The 22258-nt window shown below is 30.7% G+C and overlaps 1 pseudogene; it reads right to left on the bottom strand.

Moving 5' to 3' along the window:
* Window positions 1–13718: 13718 nt before the first annotated feature.
* On the bottom strand, window positions 13719–14708 carry LOC149498369 (uncharacterized; annotated as a pseudogene).
* Between the last annotated feature and the right edge of the window lie 7550 nt (window positions 14709–22258).

Below are 22258 nucleotides of genomic sequence, written 5' to 3'. Positions count from 1 at the left end.
TGTAGTTATTGAAATACCTCAATCCAGGGGAAAATTTCTGCCTGGAAGCATTAAGCACAATAATAATTTATAACGAGAACAAAGAAAAACAAATCTAATATCATAAATTGGAATCGAATTAAGCTACATCAAATCCCTAGTATAAGAGTTTAGCTGGACATAGTAATTAAATTAAACTCAATCATGCTTGGCACATTCATCATATTTAAAGACAATAATAAAAGAAAGAAACAAGATGAAGAGTTTTAGAATAAAAACTGTATCACAACTATGTTGATGGCTTCCTTGAATCTTGGCACAATTGTTTGATGCTTGAAATCCTTGAGAGAGAGAATGAATTATGTAAAGAAATTGCCTAAAAACAACGAGAGATATCCTTTGCTATGAGAAGTTCCTTTCTTTATATAGAGTTCCTGAAGGCAAGTCTGATTCCTTTTAGGAAATAGAATCCTTATTTAATGCAAAATCCTTTATAGGAGATCATGACTGTTTAGACTTTTGATTTCTTCTTGACTAGGACTCCTTTTTCTCCTAGAATAGGTCCAGGTCTTGTTTAGTGTGTTTAGGAAACTCCCTGAAGTCGGCCCATGTGAGAAAAGGCTTGATTTGCATATTAAATTTACGCTGGTTCCGCCTGTGCAGCACGGGCGTGCTTCCTGGCACGGGCTGGGTGTGCTTTAGTCTGGAAGTCTGGCCAGTGAAGCACGGGGCGTGCTAGGCAGCACGGGCTAGCGAAGCATTGAGGCACGGGCGTGCCACTTAGCACGGCAAGGGCGTGCTTTTCTCTGGAAGTCTGCCTAGAGTTGTCACGGGCGTGCTATGCTTGACACGCCCTGGTCCCATTATAGCACGGTCGTGCCTTTTGGCACACCCTGGCCGTGCTTTCTTCTGTCTCTTCTTTGGTTTCCTTGGCTTCTAGCACGGTTGTGCTTTTTAACACGGCCTGGGCGTGCTAAAGGCTAAGTGCCTTGTATTATAAAGTTCTTTTCTGCGCCAAATTTCTGCAATTTTCTCTTAGATCAAGCGGATTAAAGATCAAGGAAGCTTTTGAATATAATTATACTAAAAGTGATTTAAAATCAAATTAAAGCAATAAAAACTTACTAGAATTCAAATAAAAACTATATTAAAACACTATAGAATTAACATCTATCAGAAGGCCTTATAAAGGTCTCCTATATAGCTTCAAAAGAGCAACTAGCCGATGTTTTCACGAAGGGTTTGAATAGCAAACTGTTTCATCCTTTGGTTTGCAAGTTGGGCATGAGTAATATCTATGCACCAACTTGAGGGGGAGTGTTGAAAGCTTTGTAATTAAAATCAATATTGTCTTTCCTAGTTTAGGTTTATTGTCTTTCCTAATTTAGGTTTATTCCTATTTAGATCTCTTCCTATATTGGAACAATCTTGTGTATATATATAGTGATGTAGAGATTGAAAATATAACACACAATAAAAAAGAAATTCGAAATATTCTTTCAACATTAACAATAAACAATAACGATAAAATAAATGATAATTAAATAATTAAATGATTAATAAAGATGATAAAATAATTAGAGCACTCTATTTAATATTTATTAAGTTATAGAATTAATCTAAATAAACTTATTAATTATGTTATTACTTAAAACTAGTCTAAGTTCTATCGAAATTTCGGCAGCACCTCCCCTAAAAATTGGACTATCTACCTGCTCAAATATCACAATATTATATATATTTATCAACCAATGTACACAACCCATCCGTCGGGCAATCAACAATTTAAGTCCCATCCTCCTTTCAGTACAAGCATGTCAACGTTCACCAAATAAATTTACAAATTATAATAACCTCCAACATATTCCAATGATATTATTAATTGTCCTCTAACTAATTATCAAATAAATGTACACTTTATAAATAGAACTTGCATCGATAAGTTAAATTCAACTATCCCCGTTTAATAGCTACCTAGCCTTTAAATATTATAGAACTCTTTATCAACCTTCATTTCTTCATCCTTACTTTAAGGTAACAAACACATATTTATACCTTCATCAATTTTTAAATTAGCCACTAAAAATAAATGCTTCAAGTAAACTAAAGACTAACCGACTAATTTTTAACAAGAATTAAATCTACTCCTTCAAATATGCCATATCAAGCAATAATCTATATAAATGATTGAAAATAGCTGCTGCCATTATATCAAAGAAACCTTGAGTTATTGCTTAAACTCATACATCATATGCTACTTAACCCATTTCCCACCAAGAACTTAATTTATAACTTTTGCATTATACCGCAATAATTGTTCAAGCTAATTAGTTAAAATGGCATGCTGCAATTTTAGGTTTCTCAATTCTTTCGCCATTTCATTTTATAGTTCAATTGAAATGGTACAATCAAGGTTTCTTTCATAACATAGCAAGAATTCAACCAACGACCAATAATACCTACAATAACGAATCATCATTTCCTTACAAAAATTCATAATAGATTCAATAATCTAACTATTCTATATGTGAATTCAATTTATAGCTTCCATTTATATTTTTATTTATCAAAATTTCTTAGTTTATCTTCATAACAGTAACTAAGAAGTTCTATTTCTATATCAATTCTCCTATTCAGGATCAAATTCATGAAATGTATTGAAAGGGTTGAAAATAACTTACTCTACTCGTCGGAAATTCAAAAAGGAAAGCAGATAGCGCGACTGTACAGATCGCAAACCACGATCGCAGCTCCGCTAGCTTGCTGTGTCAGCCGGATCGGGAAAGGAGGGAGCAAAAAGGGAGACCCAAGCTTCGTCGTCGATAGAGAGAGGCTGGTGCGTCGAAAAATCGAGGAGCAGGAGGCTCGATGCGACTTTCCGATCGAAGGATGTCGCGGCTCTCCTGTACCTTCTGCGTACGCCAGAAACGAAAGAAAGGAGAGAAGGGATGCCGGAATCCGCTGCGGCGAGGAGGCTAACTTGATCGGCTCCGGTGGCTGGAATGGGGAGGGAAGGAGGAGGAGGGGTCGCGCGCTGGCACTGGCGCTCCGAAGGAGAAGAAGAAAAGGAGAAAAAAACCAAAAAAAACAAAAGGAAAGAAAGAAAGAAAAGAAAAGAAGAAAAAAAAATCTTGGAGCTTCTAGACCATTCCGGTTCGATTTGAACCGGTTTGGTCTAATTCAATGATTCGGCTCGATTTGCTTGGTTTTCTAATCCGATTTGATTTATTTTGATTCTTTAGTTAGGTTCTAGAACATTTCCTCAATTTACTAAATAATAATAAGAATAATAAGAATAATAATAGATTTTTAGAATAATTAATTTATATAGTAATCACACACATATACATATACATTTTTAATAAATTAATAATTAATGCTCCATAGTTACTCTTAAAAATTTCTAAAGGTTCTCCACTCGACAAATATTTAATAATATGATTTGGGCTTGAGCCCAACTCCGTAAACTTGGGTTCGAATTAGAATTAAACAGTATTTGTAGTCCAGACAGTCGAAAATTCAAATTTTTGATTTAATAAAAATTCAAAAGTTTCAAAAATAAAAATTAAGGGTGTTTCAGTTATATATATCAAAAATAGTATATTTATTTCTTATTTAATATTTATTTTTTTTTGTTAATAGATATAAAAGTAATTATTTAATTGTGTGAATTTAAATATTATTTTCAATACAACTATAATTTTTTTTCAAAAAATAAACAATTATCTAATATATCGAATTCATTTATCAAAAAAAAATTATTTAAGATTTTAATAAATAAATATAAATTTTTATTTATCTTATTATTAAAATTTTTAGCATGTATTTACGCAATTAAAATTTTATTATATACATGATATCTCATTATCTTTTAATATAACACTTTAATTAAGAATACTAAAATTATACAACTCAAATATTTGACTTAAAATTTATCCCCTTTTATAATATTTAATAAACACACGTGTCCAAAAAATTAGATAAATGGAACCATATTAATTGTATTTTATTGTATTATTTGAGCCATACAATTAGATTTTATTATGAAAAATAACTTTATAACAAAGTTAGAACAAAAAGGGAGATTTAAATTTTTTTTTTTCCGTATACATATAGAAAAGCAAACTATATAAGGCCATTTTCATAACATCTGTTTAAAATCTGTCAAATTTTGATTATATGATAATTTGCATAAATATTTATAAATTAATTTTAGATGTTCAAAATAAAAATTTATTAATCTAATTAACGATTAGCATAATATTTATTCCATAGAGTATGCAAAGTAAATATGTAATTATTCTATTATTTTGTTTAATTTAATATTATACATAAATACTATGACTTAAATACTTTTTTTATATTATTTATGCAAAAGTATAATAATATTAAATTAAACCATATAAACAGCATTTATATAACATCTTTAATATTTTATTATATTTTAATGTTACTTGCTTACTCTTACATGATGATAAGAAAAAAAAATTTAATTCTTATTTTGGAAAATATTATATACTTTTTATGTAATATGTTATGGAATAGAAGAGAAATAAGGGAAAAAATATAGTTAAAAAATATAAAAATAAATAAATAGAGAAAAAAGGTTTCTTTTAGACAAGTGTTAATGTTGCAATATGTACATTAGTAAAAGCTTCAATAAATATATCAAAATAAAAAGAAACAATACAAACAAAGAAACCAAAAATTAAAAATGGTTGTTGAATCAAACTGTGAGTGGTTTGAAGAGAGAATAATTAAACTACAGAGTTATATAAATAGTGATCAATTAATAGATAAAGAGATCGTCAAGTGAGCTTTTAAAATATTTTTAAATGATACCGTAATAAAGAGATTGGTTCAGTTAAAGAGATATAGAATTTGAATTTTTTTTCAAATAGATTATTAGTGATAACAATGTAAATTATATTATTTTTAATTGATAAATAATTATATTTTATTGTTAAAAATAAATTAAAAGTTCAGAAAATTTATAAAAAAAAAAGAAAAAGAGTAATTCTGAAGCCAGAGCATGCCCACTCAGCATTTACAAAATATTTTTTACTTCAGCATTATATATATATATATATATATATATATATTTGGTTAAGTTGAAGCCCTAAAACCCATAATAAGCTTTACATTTTAGAAGAACACTATCTTTATTTGGTAATAATTGAGCCTCAGCTCCATAATTGAATAATTTCGGCAAACACAATTTCATCACTTAAGGCTACTCACGCCCTTATCTCATGACAATGTATATAAATTTTAATTATGTAATTACAAAGTATCGAAAATATTATCTAATAAGATACATGATTTAATTTTAACTCTAACAAAAAGAGTGTAAATGAGCCGACTCGAGTTAAAACTTGTCAGGCTCGAGCTTAGCTAGAAGTCGACGAGTTTATTTTGAGTTTAAGCTTGACACGATAGATGCTCGAGCTCAACTCAAGGCTCAAGTTTGATTTAACTCAAGCCTATTTATCTTAAGCCAATAAAGTTCAATAAGCCTTTATGTTGATAAGGCTCAATAAAAGCTCGATATGGCTCAAGCTAGACCTGTTCAGCAAGCTAGCTAGTTTAGCATTTTCAAACTTTTTCGAGCCAAGCTCGAACAACTAGTGAGCCAGCCACTCAGCTTATCTACACCGGCTCTAACAAATAATAACTTGTATGGATTGGGGACCCTAACAGAGAAGGAGAACATGTTTTATTAGTCAATAACACTTCACCTATAACTTGAAAAATAAAAAGCAAAAGTGAGTATGAAACTCAGTAAATGTTGTTAGACAATACATACCAATTGACAAGCAACTCTACCAAACTTTGCACTCATACAACATAGTAAGCATAAGTAAGATCACATCATTAAGTAGTGGACGGATTTAGTTAATAAGATAATCTCATTTTAACTTGTCTAACATACAATAAAGCACATGAATCCCCCCAATGTGTGTATAATCCTCATGGGTCACTTTTATATCTCATATCCAGCAGATAAATTAGCTTTTAGAGGATTATGAAGCGTTTTCTAAAACGTTATTATACCTAATGTTTAGCGTGTTATGCCTTCTGAATGAAATATTTGGTACAACCTTATTCTTACTTGATTTAAAATCCTTTCTTTATCATATTATGTCTTTTTTTATGCTTGCCTTGTTTATAATTGATAGTAAAAAAAAAAAAAAAGGTTTGCTTATATATTTGAATTTGAACTCAAGCAAATATTAAAAATTAAAAATATTGATCCTTTAAAATATTAAAAATTTCAATTTCATTCATAAAATAGTGAGCTTTTCAATTTTTACTCCCTTAAATTTTGAAAATTTAGGTTTAGTGAAATCATTATTTTTCTTATAATGATTTAAATCTATGGCTATAAGTGAAAATTCTAATGTTTTTTTTTTTTAATTTTAAAATCAACTGCCAATCAAACAGTTGTTTTTATCGAACACTTTCGCTTTCAACTGCTGCCTAAACAGCTACTAAAACAGTTAATAACTACGAGAATAGCTAGTATTACCGAACAAGCCGGTAGCAGGGTAGATAAACTCCAATGCACAGACCTTCCAACTACAACTACTAGTGGCTCTACATCTTCCTAACTCCAACTAACATCTATAAACAGAATCAATTATAAATATATTAGCTAATTAATGTCCTAGAGTATGTAAAAATATTGATCCATATAATTAGAGTGCACTAGTAATATATATGCATGGATAACAACATAAAAATTAAAGAATATTTCTCACAGTTTGAATGGTGACTCTATTAACTCGCTTAAACTAGCTTTAACCTTATCCCTGATTACATGAATCAATCATAATTGATCTTATTTGATTCATCTTAAGCTTCAACTTTGTTTTGAAAAGTCTTAAAATATCATTACGATTTCATTTTAGTCATAAATTACTATTTTAATGACATGAAAATAAAACTGCTATTAACTAATTTAAATGTCATCAAATTAATTTGTAGTCGTAAAATATGTTCCTGGATACAATCTCTATTGTGTAATATCCTATTACAAAATAAAATTATCCTCTGATTCTTCTCTTTGCTTTTGCGTACATGACTCAAGGGTTAAAACGACTTGATCTTAGATTAATGTGTAACACGATTAAATGGTTGAAAAGACTTGACCTTGAATCGTTGTAGAATGAGATTTGAGAACATGGTTCAAGGTTTAAAGTAACTTGATCCTTCATCGATGTAGAATGAACTTAAAACATTATGAGAGTCGAAGAGACTTGACCTTGAATTGTCATTGAAAGAACTTGGAGGAGAGCTTGGATACTTTTTTCTGTTTTTCTATATGTATTCCCTTATGTGATGATAGGCTGAATATTTATAGAGATTTGAGAAAGTTCTCTTGCCAAATATGTAATTCGTTTGGTCAATTGACAAATTCTCATTAGCTGCTGTTGTGTCACTTATCTTATGCAGACACTTGACTTGTTCACCAAATACTGAATTTAATTGGTCAACTTAGTAAATTTTTATTGGACTTTACTACATTATTTATTTCGTGTAGTAATATTTATCAAATAATTTTATTTTAATAATAATTTAATACTCCTTGTGTTCTCTTTATTTAGAAAAAATTTTCTTTTTGGATGTATTTTATATATATAGAATTTTACTTTAAATAGTAACTTTGGAATACAAGTCAAGTTAAAAAAACTTGAATGTCCTTGGAGTCTATGTGTTTGTTTTAAGATTGAAGCGCCATAATCAAGGCAAAGGGGCAGACACAAACATTCTTAGGATTTAATGTACGCGTATGTCAAGACAAATTATGAACTCACTTTTTCATTTCGTTTTATAGTAAAAATGTCTTTTTTATAAATTTGGCCACAAAATTAAAGTTCTGATATTCAAAATAATGTCCATGTAAATTCAGAGTTAGCCTTTATTTGTATGTTTGATGAATATATGTTCACTTTTATCATTGTAAATTTGGCCACAACCATTAACGTCAGGAGCGAATATATGTTATGTTCAGTTAAGTTTTGAAAATAGCCATGTTTTGTTTTTAAAAGTGAGGGTTTCAATAGTTATTATTTTCTGTGTTAGGTAACGGTTGTGAACTTCTGTAAGCCACTTTGTTACCTTATTATTAATAGTTGTACACTTTTGTAAGTTATTTTGTGGCATTATTATTACTAGTTGTGCACTTTTCAAATTCTTATAATGATTGTACTCTTTTGTAACCCTCTTTTGTAACCCTCTTTTGTAACCCACTTTGTGGCCTTATTATTATTAGTTGTGCACTTTTAATTTTGAATTTGAATTGAAAAACTATTCAAGTTTAAACAAGTTAGAGCCAAGATTTAAGTCTTCCCTGCTTTATTTTTGCCGAAAAATTTTGGAAATTTATGGCCTTCAATGAATAAGTTCAAAATTTTGATCTTTAATTTGGCTCCAATTTTTTTTTTTTTTCGGTTTTTGGGCATATATTATGTAAAACGTTCCCATTCTAATAAAGTGTGATAGAGTTAATAAAGAAGGTTTGAATGACACCCAAAGGATGCAAGTAGACAATAAATGAATTTCTTAGGACTGTCATTTGTATCAGTTATTGTTCTCATAATTAATGAAGAAATGAAGGACATTTTAGGGAGAAAACTTCATTTAACTTTCTTAATCCAAGAGCTTTTTCCCTTTTCTCTAAATAAAGATAACAAAGGGAGTATTTGATTAGTTATCAAAATAAATTATCTAATTTAACTAATCAAAATTTAATTTAGCTAATTAAATTAACTTAATAATGCTAGGGATTATTGATTGGAATTCTAGGGTACTATCATGATTGGTGCATTGGGTAGATGAAACGACATTATTGACTTGGCCTCACCAAAAGCTCACTAAAGCCATCGCCAAAACCACTATCCGCATTGGTTGAATTTTCAAACAATGATAGGATGAGATGCAAATAGTTTGCATGGAATTTGTGGGCTTTCGCCCAAGAAAAATGATTTGTATTGTGTTAAGACTCAAGGTCCAAGGGAAGACGGGTGGAAAGCGCACCTGGAGAATAGGAGTCGCCACCTACATAAAAACGTAGGACAGTTACCACGTAGAGATTGGATTCCTTGCAAAGAGCCTAATTACCAAACCAGAGTCTGAATTAAAAAAGTTAAGTGTGAGCTTCGGAAGGTATTAGGCACCCAAACTCACTCTGCCATAGTGTTGACCACCACTTTGTTGATTACCTAATAAATATATTTTTGAAAATATTTTAATTTTAAAAATTCAAAAGGTTGCTTATGGTATAGTCACAAGCATAAAATAAGTTAAACATCTACAACAATTGAACATGATAAAGAAATGAGGGAGGAGAAAACAGCTATATCCCAAATTATTGTAAGAAAATGATTACATAAAATCAGTATTCTAAGAATTGGATTAGTCATTGAACCGGTGAAGGCAGAGTTTTCTTGAATCTGAAGGTTCAACTGGGTTCAATACGGTTCAACCAGATTTTTATATATAACATTTTTAAATGTAATTTTTAAATACGATTGGAAATATAGAATTTATAAATAATAATCACTATTACAAAAAGAATGAAAAATGACTAAATTTAACAGTAAAACAAAATAATTAATTACCATAAAAATTAATAACAATATATATATATAAAAGAGATTTTCAATTTTATTTTTTGAAATAATAAATATTTAATAATCATAAATGAAAAATTATGAAAAAAATACAAGAACATGATTGCACATTTAAATTTTCAGATATAGTATAACTTTTATATTTTAACAAGGACAAAGTAGTAATTAAGGTGTTACTTAGGACATTAATAAACAAAATCGAGCAGACCATGCACAAATAATAATAATAATAATAATAATAATAATAATAATAATAATTTAACTATGAAGGAAAAAATATTAATGAAAAAAGTATTTAATAGCATTTGCTCTTGATCTTGAGGATACAAGTAGTTTTCTCCATTTTAAACTCACTCTCTATTTCTATGGATGGAAAAAGTAAAAAAAAAAAAAAAAAAAGAAAAAAAGCCTGCAGTTATATACATGTTTTATGAACAAAAGTAAATAGGCTTATATAAGAATAAGTTTAAAAAGTAATTAAAATTGTTCATTATTCGATATTAAGTTATTAACATGCACTGACCGTTGACAAAATTAGACAATAGTCAAACAGCAGCAGACTAACGTGCACAGCGGGCAAGAGGCTAAAAAGACGTCTCTTTTTTTGTTTTAAATTAAACCGTAACTTGTACCGGTCTGATTTGTCAATTTTTTTATACAGTTCTCATCGATTCTATCTGATTCTTACCGGTTTTTTAACTTTCCCGACTTCAGTAATCAACTCGGATTAGATCATAGTCTGGTTCTCAGAACCATGCATAAAACTAATGAAATTACATCCCTTTAAATATATAAATAATAATAATTATTTAGTTCCTGCAAAAGAGAAGATTTAAAAAGAAAATATTCATAATTTACTATTATTAAACTTTAGTAAAACGAAAAAACTTAGTCATTTGTGCTAAGAGAACCTATACAAATCTAAACAATCTAATGTAAAATATCAAATTACAACTTTAGACTATGTTTGATTGGATGTAATGTAATGCAAGGTAATCAAAGATGTAATGCAATGAAGAATGTAATGTAATGGAATGCAATTGACATTCCATTACTATGTTTGATGATATATTTGAAACAACTTATTGAATGTAATCATCGTTCCATTGTTATGTTTGTTTGTAAATATGTAATGTAATTAAAACATCATCACAAACAATCACACCACCACAACCACCGCCACCGCCACCGCCACCATTGCCACCGCCACTTCACCACCACCGCCACTACAACCACCACAACCATCACTGCCATCTCAACCACCACCACACCACCACCTATTGTTTACAAATACCAAAAAATTCACAAATATTATCAAACATAATCCAATAATCAAGGTGTCGGTCAAAGTGGCTCAAAACCACTTAACAATATAAAAAATATTGTTATGTTTTGGGAAAAATTCCCACATCGGGAAATTAGAAAAGCAATGGAGAGATTTTGGCTACAAATGGAGCCTAGCTCCTTCAGTTTCAAGATGTCCCAGCTTGTCCCCAATATCTAGCGTGTTGGACGAGTTTTCTCTTCTCTCTCTATTTGTATATTTCTTCAGTGAAATATTAATTTGGTAGTGTCCCAGGACGTAGGCAAAATTGGCCGAACCTCGTTAAAATTTTGTGTTGTCTTTTATTTATTGCATTGTCTTTATTTATTTAATAGCTATTGTTGGGCAAAATATTTTTGGTGGTTATTGTCTAATCAATTACGTGTCTAGGTAAATTCTATCAACCGACACGAATTTATTATAAGGAAAGTGGATTTTAAGTGAGACCGCTTGTGACTTCTCTACTTACCTGGGAATTTACTTGATGTAGTTAATTAGTGCAGTAATTCACAAATTGTTTTAATTTGATGGAAAAAATCCAATTTCCACAACAAAAGGCACTATTCTCATACCTGCAATGTCAAAATTACCAATATTTATCAAATATTTTTTTTGGACATAGCCACTCTAACAAAACTACCAGCATATAAAAAAAGAAACTAAAAAGCTAAAAACTTGAGCGCACATAAGACTGAGATGTTAATAAAGCACATCAAATATTTATTTGAACATAGCCACTCCAACAAAACTAGCAGTATATAAGAAAAGAAACTAAAAAGCTAACAGCTTGAGCGTATATAAGCTAGAGATGTCATTAAAAGAACCACCGTCGGTAAATGAATTTAAATATGTCCATTAAGTAATGCCTTCACAAATGCTTCTTTTTCTTCATTCGGAATTGTGAAGAAGATGTCGATTAGCTCACGATTGCAGCCAATTTTTCGAGCAACCTTATGTCTTTCAAACATACTGAGACTCGGTAACTTTGTCAATGTGCCATTGATCATTGATCTTTTTTCAGTGGCTTCAGCATCTTCTAACGCTCGACTAAGCCTATCAGTTGCTTTCCCAATCTCATTACCGATGATTATTGCCGACATTCTAATTACCTTGGACAAAGTTGATATATTTTCAATTCTGCTCTTCTTTGGCTTTGATCCTCATTCTTCAGTTGTAGCAAAAATCGATGCACTGCTATCGCTATCTTCAATAGTGACATTTTCATTTGCATTTGTCGTAGCTTCTCTCTCTAATTCTTCCATAACATCAGCAGAAGTTTCAGCATCTTTTCCAGAGGCACAATCCTTTCCAAAGGCAGTGCACAATTCCTCATAAAATGGAAAAGTCTTGAATCTAAATTGCTCCGCATCTTGATGACTCTAATAAAAAAATTCAAAAAGTTAGTCAATAATTTATAATATATATTCTACACTAGTCTATAATTTATAATATATACTTTACACTAATATATTCTTACTTTCAAATATTCTTCCCAAATAGGTTGCTCTGCTTTAACACATTTTTCTTTCAGAATCCCGACCAAAACTGCTACAATTAGCACCAACTAACATATCGTGTATGACACTAAAATGAGTCCTTAAAGTCCTTAATTTTGACTCAATATGTGGTTTTGCCTTAATCCCATTTCCTAGCAACTTCCTCTGAAGTAAATCTTCAAGAACTTTAAATATCCACTCTTGAAACCACGATTAACTTTAAGCCTTTCACCAGCATTTAAATTCAAGAAGAGCCTCAATAGGCTTAGACTCTTCTTCATATGTCCATTGCCTTTTATTTGTTCCTGGTCTTTTTGGGCTAACAATATTCTCTATAGCATTTGACATCTGCCTATAGCCAAAAACAAGAGAGTATAAATCTAAATTATTAATGAAAAATTGCAAAAAGTCGAAAAAGATAAAGAGCATAACCAGATTAGTAGGAAATGACATGCTAACTAAAGATTTCATGTAAATTACTTGAGAAGGATCAATCTCAAATGAGTGGGTCTCTTTGTCTTTTGATGCAGCTGCGAATTCTACTTCAGTTAGCAACCCATCATTATTGGCTCCAATTTCTCCTGCAGTTTTGCTGGTCGTAAAACCATCATTTCCATGTGCCTGCACAGAGATATAGAATTACGAATAGTTCCCTAATGAAGAAGATTATGTTGATCTCTTAAGTCTAAGCACGACTGCACAAAAAGTTTCGCAATAATCTGGAAGAATGGAAGTTCAATTAGAGCCTTTAAGTAAATTGATATTTTCGATAGGTTATTTTTATATATAAGAGAGAAGAGATGACAATTTAGAAGCACTAAAAGAGGAAATTGGAGAATTACATGAAACTCATATTAAAGAAGATGAAGATTGAGATTTAAGATTTGAGTTCTTTCAAGTTGTCAAATTTATAGAGAAGCATTTTTTTAATAATAAAGAATATTAAAAGAATATGCACCAAAATTAGCAAAGATAAAAATTAAATAATGAGTGGAAGTCAAATGGAAATAGGTGGGCTTTAAGTCTTATTCTCAACAAGTTTATACAGAAATAATATAAATGAATGACAATAAAGATTTCACTTAAAAAAAATCCTCAAGCATTAAAGTGCCTAATGCTAAGTACATGTCATCCTTTCCACTCATCATACATCTCAACTGCTAAATTCTCTCTCCAAGCACTCCATTCGTTTGATGTTCCAACTATTGAGATGATATCATGCTCTTCATCCAATACTAGTCCTTGATGTCTCCTTCTATCAAATCTCTCCTCCATTGGATCACTTTACATTTTCGTTCTTATAAAATTATGAAGAAGACAGTATGCCATAATAATTCGATTGTAAGTTTTTATAGGATAGAAAGCAGGACTTCTAAGAATTGCCCAATGTAATTTAAGTATCCCAAAGCATCTCTCTATCACATTTCTTGCTGATGAATGCTTCATATTAAAAAATTCTTGAGGCGCTCTCCCCCTTTACTTTAAGAAGTTTGTAAAAAGGCTCACGTTAGTAGGTTGGTATCCTTCCAATCATTCAGATGATATCTTTGTCCTCTAAAGGTGCAAGAAATCCTTCACAATTTGTGTATCCAGCATCAACAAGGTAATAATATCCTATAATTTTAGCATAAAGAAATATTAAAAATTTTGAAGCATAAACTAAAATTGAATAAAAAATTTTCACATGTAAAGACTAGATCCACTCACCATGAGGCACTTTTAATCCATTTTTTCTATTTACATCATCTCGAAGCACCTGACTATCAGTAGCTAATCCCTCCCAACTCGGCAATACATAGATAAATTGCATATCTTGTGAACAAACTCCAAGCATATTTATAGCAATTTCAACCTTTCGGTTTCGATATCTAGGTCTATGTTCTGAAGGCACCTTGACTCTAATATATGTGCCATCTAAAGATCCAAGGCAATTTTTAAACCATTTCCATCTAAAATCTATTGAGTTTATAAGAATAGGTTCTGGCTTTTTAAGTAAAAAACCTTGTAATCGTATGATTGCTTTAAGAACATCTCCAAAATTCCTGTTAATGGTTTCTCCAGATGGCCTAAAGCGATATTGTACAGTTCTATTCTTCAGATGATGCGCAAACACATGCAAACACATTGCTACTTGTTCATCTACCAACATGTGCTTTGTTTCTTTTAAGCCCCATTTTTTTCAAGCATAAAACACAATTTACTAAATGCATTCCTATTCATTCTCAGCTGTCATATGCAGACATCAGCGTCTTCATATACTAATCGATTCATCATCTTTCTCCTTGAGAAAAAATCATTGGTGTATTTATCTTTCAAATAGTAAGTTTGCACTTAAAGTATCGTTACAGTGCAAAATAATTGGTAAAAACTAATTTATTATGTTTAGCATTTCTAACCATTGTTGCAAACTTGTTACTAATTTCCTCTTCCTTGTGGCTAAACTAAGACAAGCCATGCTTGCTAACTCTAATTCATTCCTAAAAATGACAAAAAATAAAATAAAATAAACAGGGTACGTCTTTGCAAATAAGAAAAATAAAATAATGCTAAATATATAACTAAGCTTATCAATTTCGTCACTCAAAATAAAAAAATAAATCATTAGAATTTTATTCCCACCAAAAGAAATCATATTACATAATAATAAATTAAGATCTACACTTTGTGTTCTAGCACTTAAGGGGATTGAGAACCTTTCATAGCTAATTATGACCTAAAGCACCAATATATATAGAATACTAGCTAAAATTTCTCCAAAATAACCCAATAAAAAAAAATTCTCCTTCAGTAAGAAAAATAATTAGCAGCGTATTTAATCTAGATCAAATTCAAAAAAAAAAAAAAAAAAAAAACCCAAAATTAAATAAGATTAATAGTAATGATCGCTAAAACAATCAAATCCGAAAGCATTACCCAATCAGATATGTCCAAATATCCAGTTCTTTCCCTAATTTGATAAGCATAGAGAAGTTTATTAATTAGTAAAAACTAGCTAACAAGATCAACATGCAAGACTATCAATAAGGCCAACTGGGGAAAAGACAAGTCTAGGAAGCTGCAATGAGTGAGACAGTAGAGGTAAAAAAAAAAAATCAAGTTTTATTCATATCAAGGTAAAATCCTATTACATAGAATTTCAAAATTTAAAACAAAAATGAGAGACAACCAAATTGCATGAAGTTTATTCTTCTCTACAATGTGAAAATATATATGGGAGAGATAGAGACACATATGAAAATCTATAAAGAATGAAATATTGCCTAATCTATTTAATTTAAATATGTTCCATTTCTTTTCTTGTTAATTTACTAGCTTTTTACATCATTAGGGTCCATTTGAAGAAATTCATCGGTTGTTGTTTTGGTGCATTTTTGAATCAGCCACAAGAACTTAAAATAAAAGATTAGATGATAGTTAATCGATTGGTACCTGTCTTAAGAATTGGATTTGGCCAGAATACAATGACACATGCTGGAGAGAAAAGTGGTGACTATAGAAAGTTTGAGCTTTCAATTCGTCACCGTGCTAGATCAATATGAGAAGTTGACTACAGATTCTTGATCGGCGTTGAGAGGAGAGTTGTTTGGAGTCTTGACCCGATCGAGAATTGGCTAACGTGGTGATCAGAAGAATCAAATTGTCCTTCAACTCAATTTTCTTTTGAGAAGTTCCTTCAACTCAGTTTTGGACGGGTGAATTGGTTAGTGTTATCTCAAGTTCTAATGTAATATGAATACTTTAGATTTTTTATGTAATGGATATTACTTCATTTTAACTAATTGGGATTACAATAGGAATCTTCGTTACATTACAGTTTAAAAATAGAACTCAACCAAACACCATAATCCATCTTGTAATTGTAATCACCATTCTATTACATAGATGATTACACCGTACCAAACATGCCCTAAGTGAACTTATAAATAAATATAAAAGAATTAATGAAATTCTGCACATGTGATGAAAACAAATAATGGCTAAAACATGAAGGAATCAAATAAATAAAATAAACGTAAAGGCCAACAAAAATCCTTATTAAGAAAACTTCTCAAACACAAAGTGTAGGTCAGAAATCAAAATTCGCAATTAACATATTCATCTCTAATCAATTAATTTCTAAACTTAAACTTCTATTTCATCAATAAAGTAAAAAAACTAATTGAAATAAATAAAGCTCTAAACTAATTTTCAATTTGGATAACCTGCTAAAATCAAAGTGGTTAGCATAAATTTAAGAGTGACTGTATGACATGCACACCAACACAAAAACACACCAATACTGATGGATCAATGTTGGATATCAAACATGATGCGAAGCAACTCGCACTTAAGTATATGGAAGACTTGGATCGCTGCCAACTCAAGAAGAAGGGGCACGGCCGTGCCATTTCTAGCACGCCCGTACTAGCCTCTGGAAGTCCAGGACGCGAGACACGCCCAAGCCTAAGAAGCACAAGCACACCTTGTGGGTCCTGTATATGAATGGCACAACCCAAGAGGGGGGAGGTGAATTAGGTTTTCTAAAAATATAAATTTTAGCTTTAAAAATAAAATACAGAATTCTAAGTGCAGCAGAAAAAATAATGAACTTGTGAAAATAAGTTATTGATTAGAACTATCTCACAATGTTCTATTTAGAGAAAATAGAAAGACTTTGCGAAGTACAGCTATCAATTAGAATTGCTTCACAATGTCTTATTCAATTATCAGAACTACTTTATGATGGAAAGCTATTGTAATTAGAACTTCCTCATAAAGTTTAGAAAATCATATAAGATTGTGTGAGAGACATTTATTGAAATCAGAACTGCTTCACAAAGCTTTAATCAAGTTTAGAAAACTGATTAGAAATCCAAGTAGTGAAATATACTGTAAATAGAAGAACAGTTTAGAACTTAGTATATTCACTTATCAGAATTCCAGAGTTCTAATATTCAGAGAAGATAAGACTTATTTTATTTTTAGAACATCAAAACCATTAACAACTTTAGCATTTCTAGAGTATAAATAGAAGTGTGAGTAAAATAGTATCAAGCAAAAGTTCAGAAATTAAAAAGATCAACACAGTGATTTATAGTGGTTCGGCACTAACTCGCCTACATCCACTCTCCAAGACTCATCTTGAGATCCTCAACTATGTTATCTCTTTTCAAGGGTAAGAGACAAACCAACAGTACAAGACAATAGATCAACACCTAGATCTACCCTTTATCCTACTAGATTTTCCAAAGGTTCTAGTTAACCTCAATCCTTTCTGTTTTTGGTAGAGTACAGAAACTCAATTCAAGACATTAGAATCTCTCTCACGGAGAAGGTCGATTGATAACCTCTTTCATAATAGCTTCTCACCTAAGCTATTACACAAATGTTTATTAAATAGAAACTTGTCTACTAAAGATTACAGAATCTAAATAGACAGACAGAAATGCAAATATAAGTACAGGAAAAATAATTTTTCAGATTAGAAAATCGTTTAGAAAACAGAACTGTTTTTCAAAAGAAGTTGTTATGAAAATTCTTTTCTCTTTTAAAGATAAAAACGTAAAGTATAAAGATGAAAAGAAATAAGGGGGTAGATAGTAAGTTTTGAGAGATAAAAGATATGATCAATAGGTGAATACTCTTAAAACGAAAAACTCTTTCTTCCACGTTTTTCAAGAATGAAAACGCCTTTTTATAGAGAGGTCTGTGACTCTCGTTTTTAGAAAGTAAAAATCTCTTTTTCAAATTTGAATATTGTCTTTCCTTATTTAGACGATATGGAAATCTTTGTTATCAAAATTTTTGAGTCAATATTCTATCTTTTTGGTAAGTAAATAAGAGACAATTTTTCTTTCGTTTGAAATAAAGATTTTTGAAAGTAAGTACTTGAATAAATATTTTCCGAAAAGATTTTTCTTACTAAAACGGATTAAAATAAGATCTTTCTTTGTTTTAGGTAAGAGGATAAATCAAGATTCTTAGATCTTCAAAAAAGTTTTGTTTTCGCAATTGAAGTGCATAAGATCTTTATTCGATTTATTCTTATTACCAAAATTGTTAGAGACATAGTCTCTTTAATTTAGGTAATTTGAACATTTTGAATTTTAAGAGAATTTTGAAAAACAATTTTTAACAAAAAAATCAAGGAACAAAAAGATTTATTTTGAAGAACTATTTTCGAAAAATAACTTTGATGAGAGAAAATTGGTTTTTTTGCTTATAATTGAATGTTCTCTCTATCCTACAATGAATCCTAAAAATCTAACCACTAGGGTCTTCAAATGTCTTCATAATCTTTGGATTTGTAGGACTTGCCTTGTTCATTTATTGCTTTTCATATGTATTCTGCATAAAATATTATTAGCACAAGTAATATAATTCAAATTTATTTGTTTTGTTTTAATCATCAAAATTCCGAGATTAGAATTTGACCCTTGAGCCAACAATCTCCCCCTTTTTGATGATGAAAAAACTAATAAATTTAGCAAACATAAAACATGTGCTCCCCCTAAATTTTATGCATAGAAAAATATAAGTTCTAAGTATGCCAAATGATCTTATTATGAAGCAAATTTCGAACATTTATTATGCTCCCCCTAAATAGGTGTAATTTAAGTATTTATGAAATTTAGAACAAGGAAAACATTTTAGAAACTGATATTAGAACTAGCAAAAATAGACAAGATATTCTAAGTTCTAATAATCAGAGCATATGGTCAGAGCATAAGAATAGAATAGAAACTGATATTTAGAAATAGAACAAAAATCTTTAAATCTATCCTGCAGAGCATACGTTAGAACAAGAATCTAAGTTCTAAAGGCTAATCAATCAGTTCATCATGTAAAACATATAGCTCATAAAATAGAACAGAAATAACACAGACTAGAAAATAATAAGCAATGAGATGTAAGTACTAAAGTTACCACATATTAGCAGAGTACGTACTTAACCATCAAAATATCCTGTGTTCTCCCCCTTTTTGTCATCATATAAAAGGGTTAGGAAAGATCAGAGCACAAAAACAAAAAAAAAAACTTAAACAAAGTTCAAATGATATAAACTACAAAGTTAAAGCAAAATATATTGTTCACAACACATAAACAAATCAGAGGGGTTTGGAGTCAGTTCTAAGTCTTTTAGAACTTCTGAGATTCTGAGCAGGAGTGGTTTCAGTAGAGCTTTCTGGTCGCTTAGAAGACGGGTGAAATGGAGGCTTTCTTCCATGAGCCTTATGTTTACCCGCAGTGTGCTTTACTTTCTTTGGTTTCTCTGAGGCAGGAGTGTAGGGTGTTCCCTTAACTTTCAGAGTAGCTAGCTTCCTTTCATTACCATCTTTCATTCTTTCCAAGGATTCGATGAGAGACTGATTATGTTCAATCATAGTTTTGCAATGTTTTATTGCCTCATTAAGCTCCTTATTATGCTCTTCTATAAGCTTTTTTTCCATTCTTCCTAGCATAGTTTCTCTACTCCTTTGAGCTGATAAAACCTCACATTCTTTTTCAGTTTTGATCTCAGTTGACCTGTCTTCTTCACTTTATTCCAGTTTTTCTGTTTCAGCATCACTGGTTTCTTCTATTTTCTTTCCTTTTTCTACCTTTTCAGACTCCTTTTTCTCTTCTGTTTCTTCCCCTTTTTCTTTTTCTGATTCTGCTTCCTTCTTAGCTACTGTCTCCTTCTCTTTTTCTGTCTCTTCCTTCTTTGCCTCTTCTAATTTCTTTTCATTCTCTTCTTTTTTCAATTTCTCTTTCTTTTCTTCCTTCTCTGTTTCTTCCAACTTAGCTTTTCCTTTCTCTTCTCTCTTCTTCTTTTTCTCAGCTTCTTCTTTTTCTTTCTTTTCTTTCTCTTCTTTTTCCTTTTCTTCTTCTCCTTCTTCATCTTTCATTTTCAATGACCCACTGTTTAGCTTTGAAACATTGCAACCATCAATTTCCTTTAAATCAACATTCAGAAACTCAAACAATGGTGTAAGTACCATTCTATAGGGCAGTTTCTTAGGGTTATTCTGAATTTTGTCAAAGATGGTATGACAAAGGTTGAAGGGTTTCTTCTTAACTATGTGCCACATAATGCACATTTCAACCTGATTCACATATGTAAGTGAAGCACTTTTGGGATAAATGTAATGCACAATCAGTTTGTATAGCCATTTCATGCTATCCGTCAAATTTGAGCATTCAATAACACCCTGTTTATCTGCAAAACCCCTCTTAACAATTTTCTTCACAAACTCTTCCTTTTTGTACTCAGTAACCCTAGAAATATCCTTAATTCTCCTTACCCTAGACCCAGTGTTTGGCAAATTAAAAATTTTGCTCAAGTCAGCGTAAGTGAACGCTTTGATTTCACTACAAAAAAATCGTTGATTTGGGACCAATTTGCGACCTATGGACAAACAGTCGCTAATTATAGCGCTAAAAATTCCCACGAGTTTGTTTTTCAGTTTGCGACTAATGTACTACGGATTTGCGACCGATTTTGAGACTACGTTTTATTCCGTCGTAAAATTGCGCGCTTCAAAATTAGGAATAAGTTCTGAGACCGATTTGTGACCGATTTGCGACCGATAGTTTGAGTCGCAAATCAGTCGCAATTTTATTGTGAAGTAAAACGGCGTCGTAGAGTTAAAAATTGCGACCGACTGGTGGGTCGCAAATATTAGGGCTACTTTAAACGCCAGACGCCCTCCTTCTTCTTCCTTTCTTCTCCTCCTCCTCCTCTCCTCTCCTCCGTTCGTAACGCTGCTCCAGCCCGCCTGACGTCGCCATCTGCGCTCCATTGCAACTCGAGTCATTCCATTGCTATTTGGACACAAGTTGAGGTAAGTTTTACGATTTTTTTTTGATTTATTTTTTTTGCGATTTTATGTGTTTTTATTATAATAATTTTTGGTAAGTTTTGTGTATTTGCAATTAGGAATTAGGTACTGTAATTATTATTATTATTAAAATATAATATTGTTACTGTTATTATTATTATTATTATTATTATTATTATTATTATTATTATTAATATTGTTACTGTTATTATTATTATTATTATTATTATTATTATTATTAGGTAGTAATTAAATGTAATAATTAGGAAGCACGGAATTAGGAAGTATGTAATTTTAGCAATTTTAGCAAGGAATTAAATAGAATTAAATTAGGAATTAAATATAACAATTAAAAAGATTAATAATTTTAGCAAGGAATTAAATAGAAAAAAAAATAAAAAGCCACAAATCTGAACTTACATTTGCATAAAACTATAAATGGGGATTAGTTAACATGGTTGATGCTATGTTTGTCAGTTCTCTGTGTCTCTCTGTCATGACTGTAGTCAGCTCCAACTTTCTTTTCTTCTCTGTATGAACTGGATGGTCTGTGAAAAATTCAGTGTGACCTTGATCCATTTCAAATTGATGCATTAGCATGTGAAATGATTTGAAACAAATTTCAACTTCATTCTCCAAAAATATTAAAGGTTCATATTGATATGTTACATTATCAATATAATTTTTCTTCTCAATTTAAAAGGCATCAGTAAGCTAAAGACTCTGCCAGGAAAAGAACTTAATTTGCTTTGAAACAGGAATATTCAGGAAAATAATTTTATTGTCTTTTTAGCTAGTACATAGTTGAGGCAACACCAAAGTAAGTAGCTTTTGCAACTCCATCTTTGAAAATTGTTCGTGCAGATCACTTTTATTTTCCTTTTTCTTTGAGCCTTTGATATGCCATACTTTTTGTTAAAAAAAAAAAAAAGTTTGCAATTTTAGTTGATGAAGCAAACCTTGCCATGTACAAGAAAATGTACATTCATCAATGTATAGCTGGATATTAAGCACTGGTTGGTG

The sequence above is a fragment of the Jatropha curcas genome, chromosome 2, assembly GCF_041381405.1.
Source record: "Jatropha curcas cultivar XTBG-Jc1 chromosome 2, XTBG_Jcur_1.0, whole genome shotgun sequence".
Taxonomy (NCBI): Eukaryota; Viridiplantae; Streptophyta; class Magnoliopsida; order Malpighiales; family Euphorbiaceae; genus Jatropha; species Jatropha curcas.
This window is presented reverse-complemented; position numbering and strand designations above follow the sequence as displayed.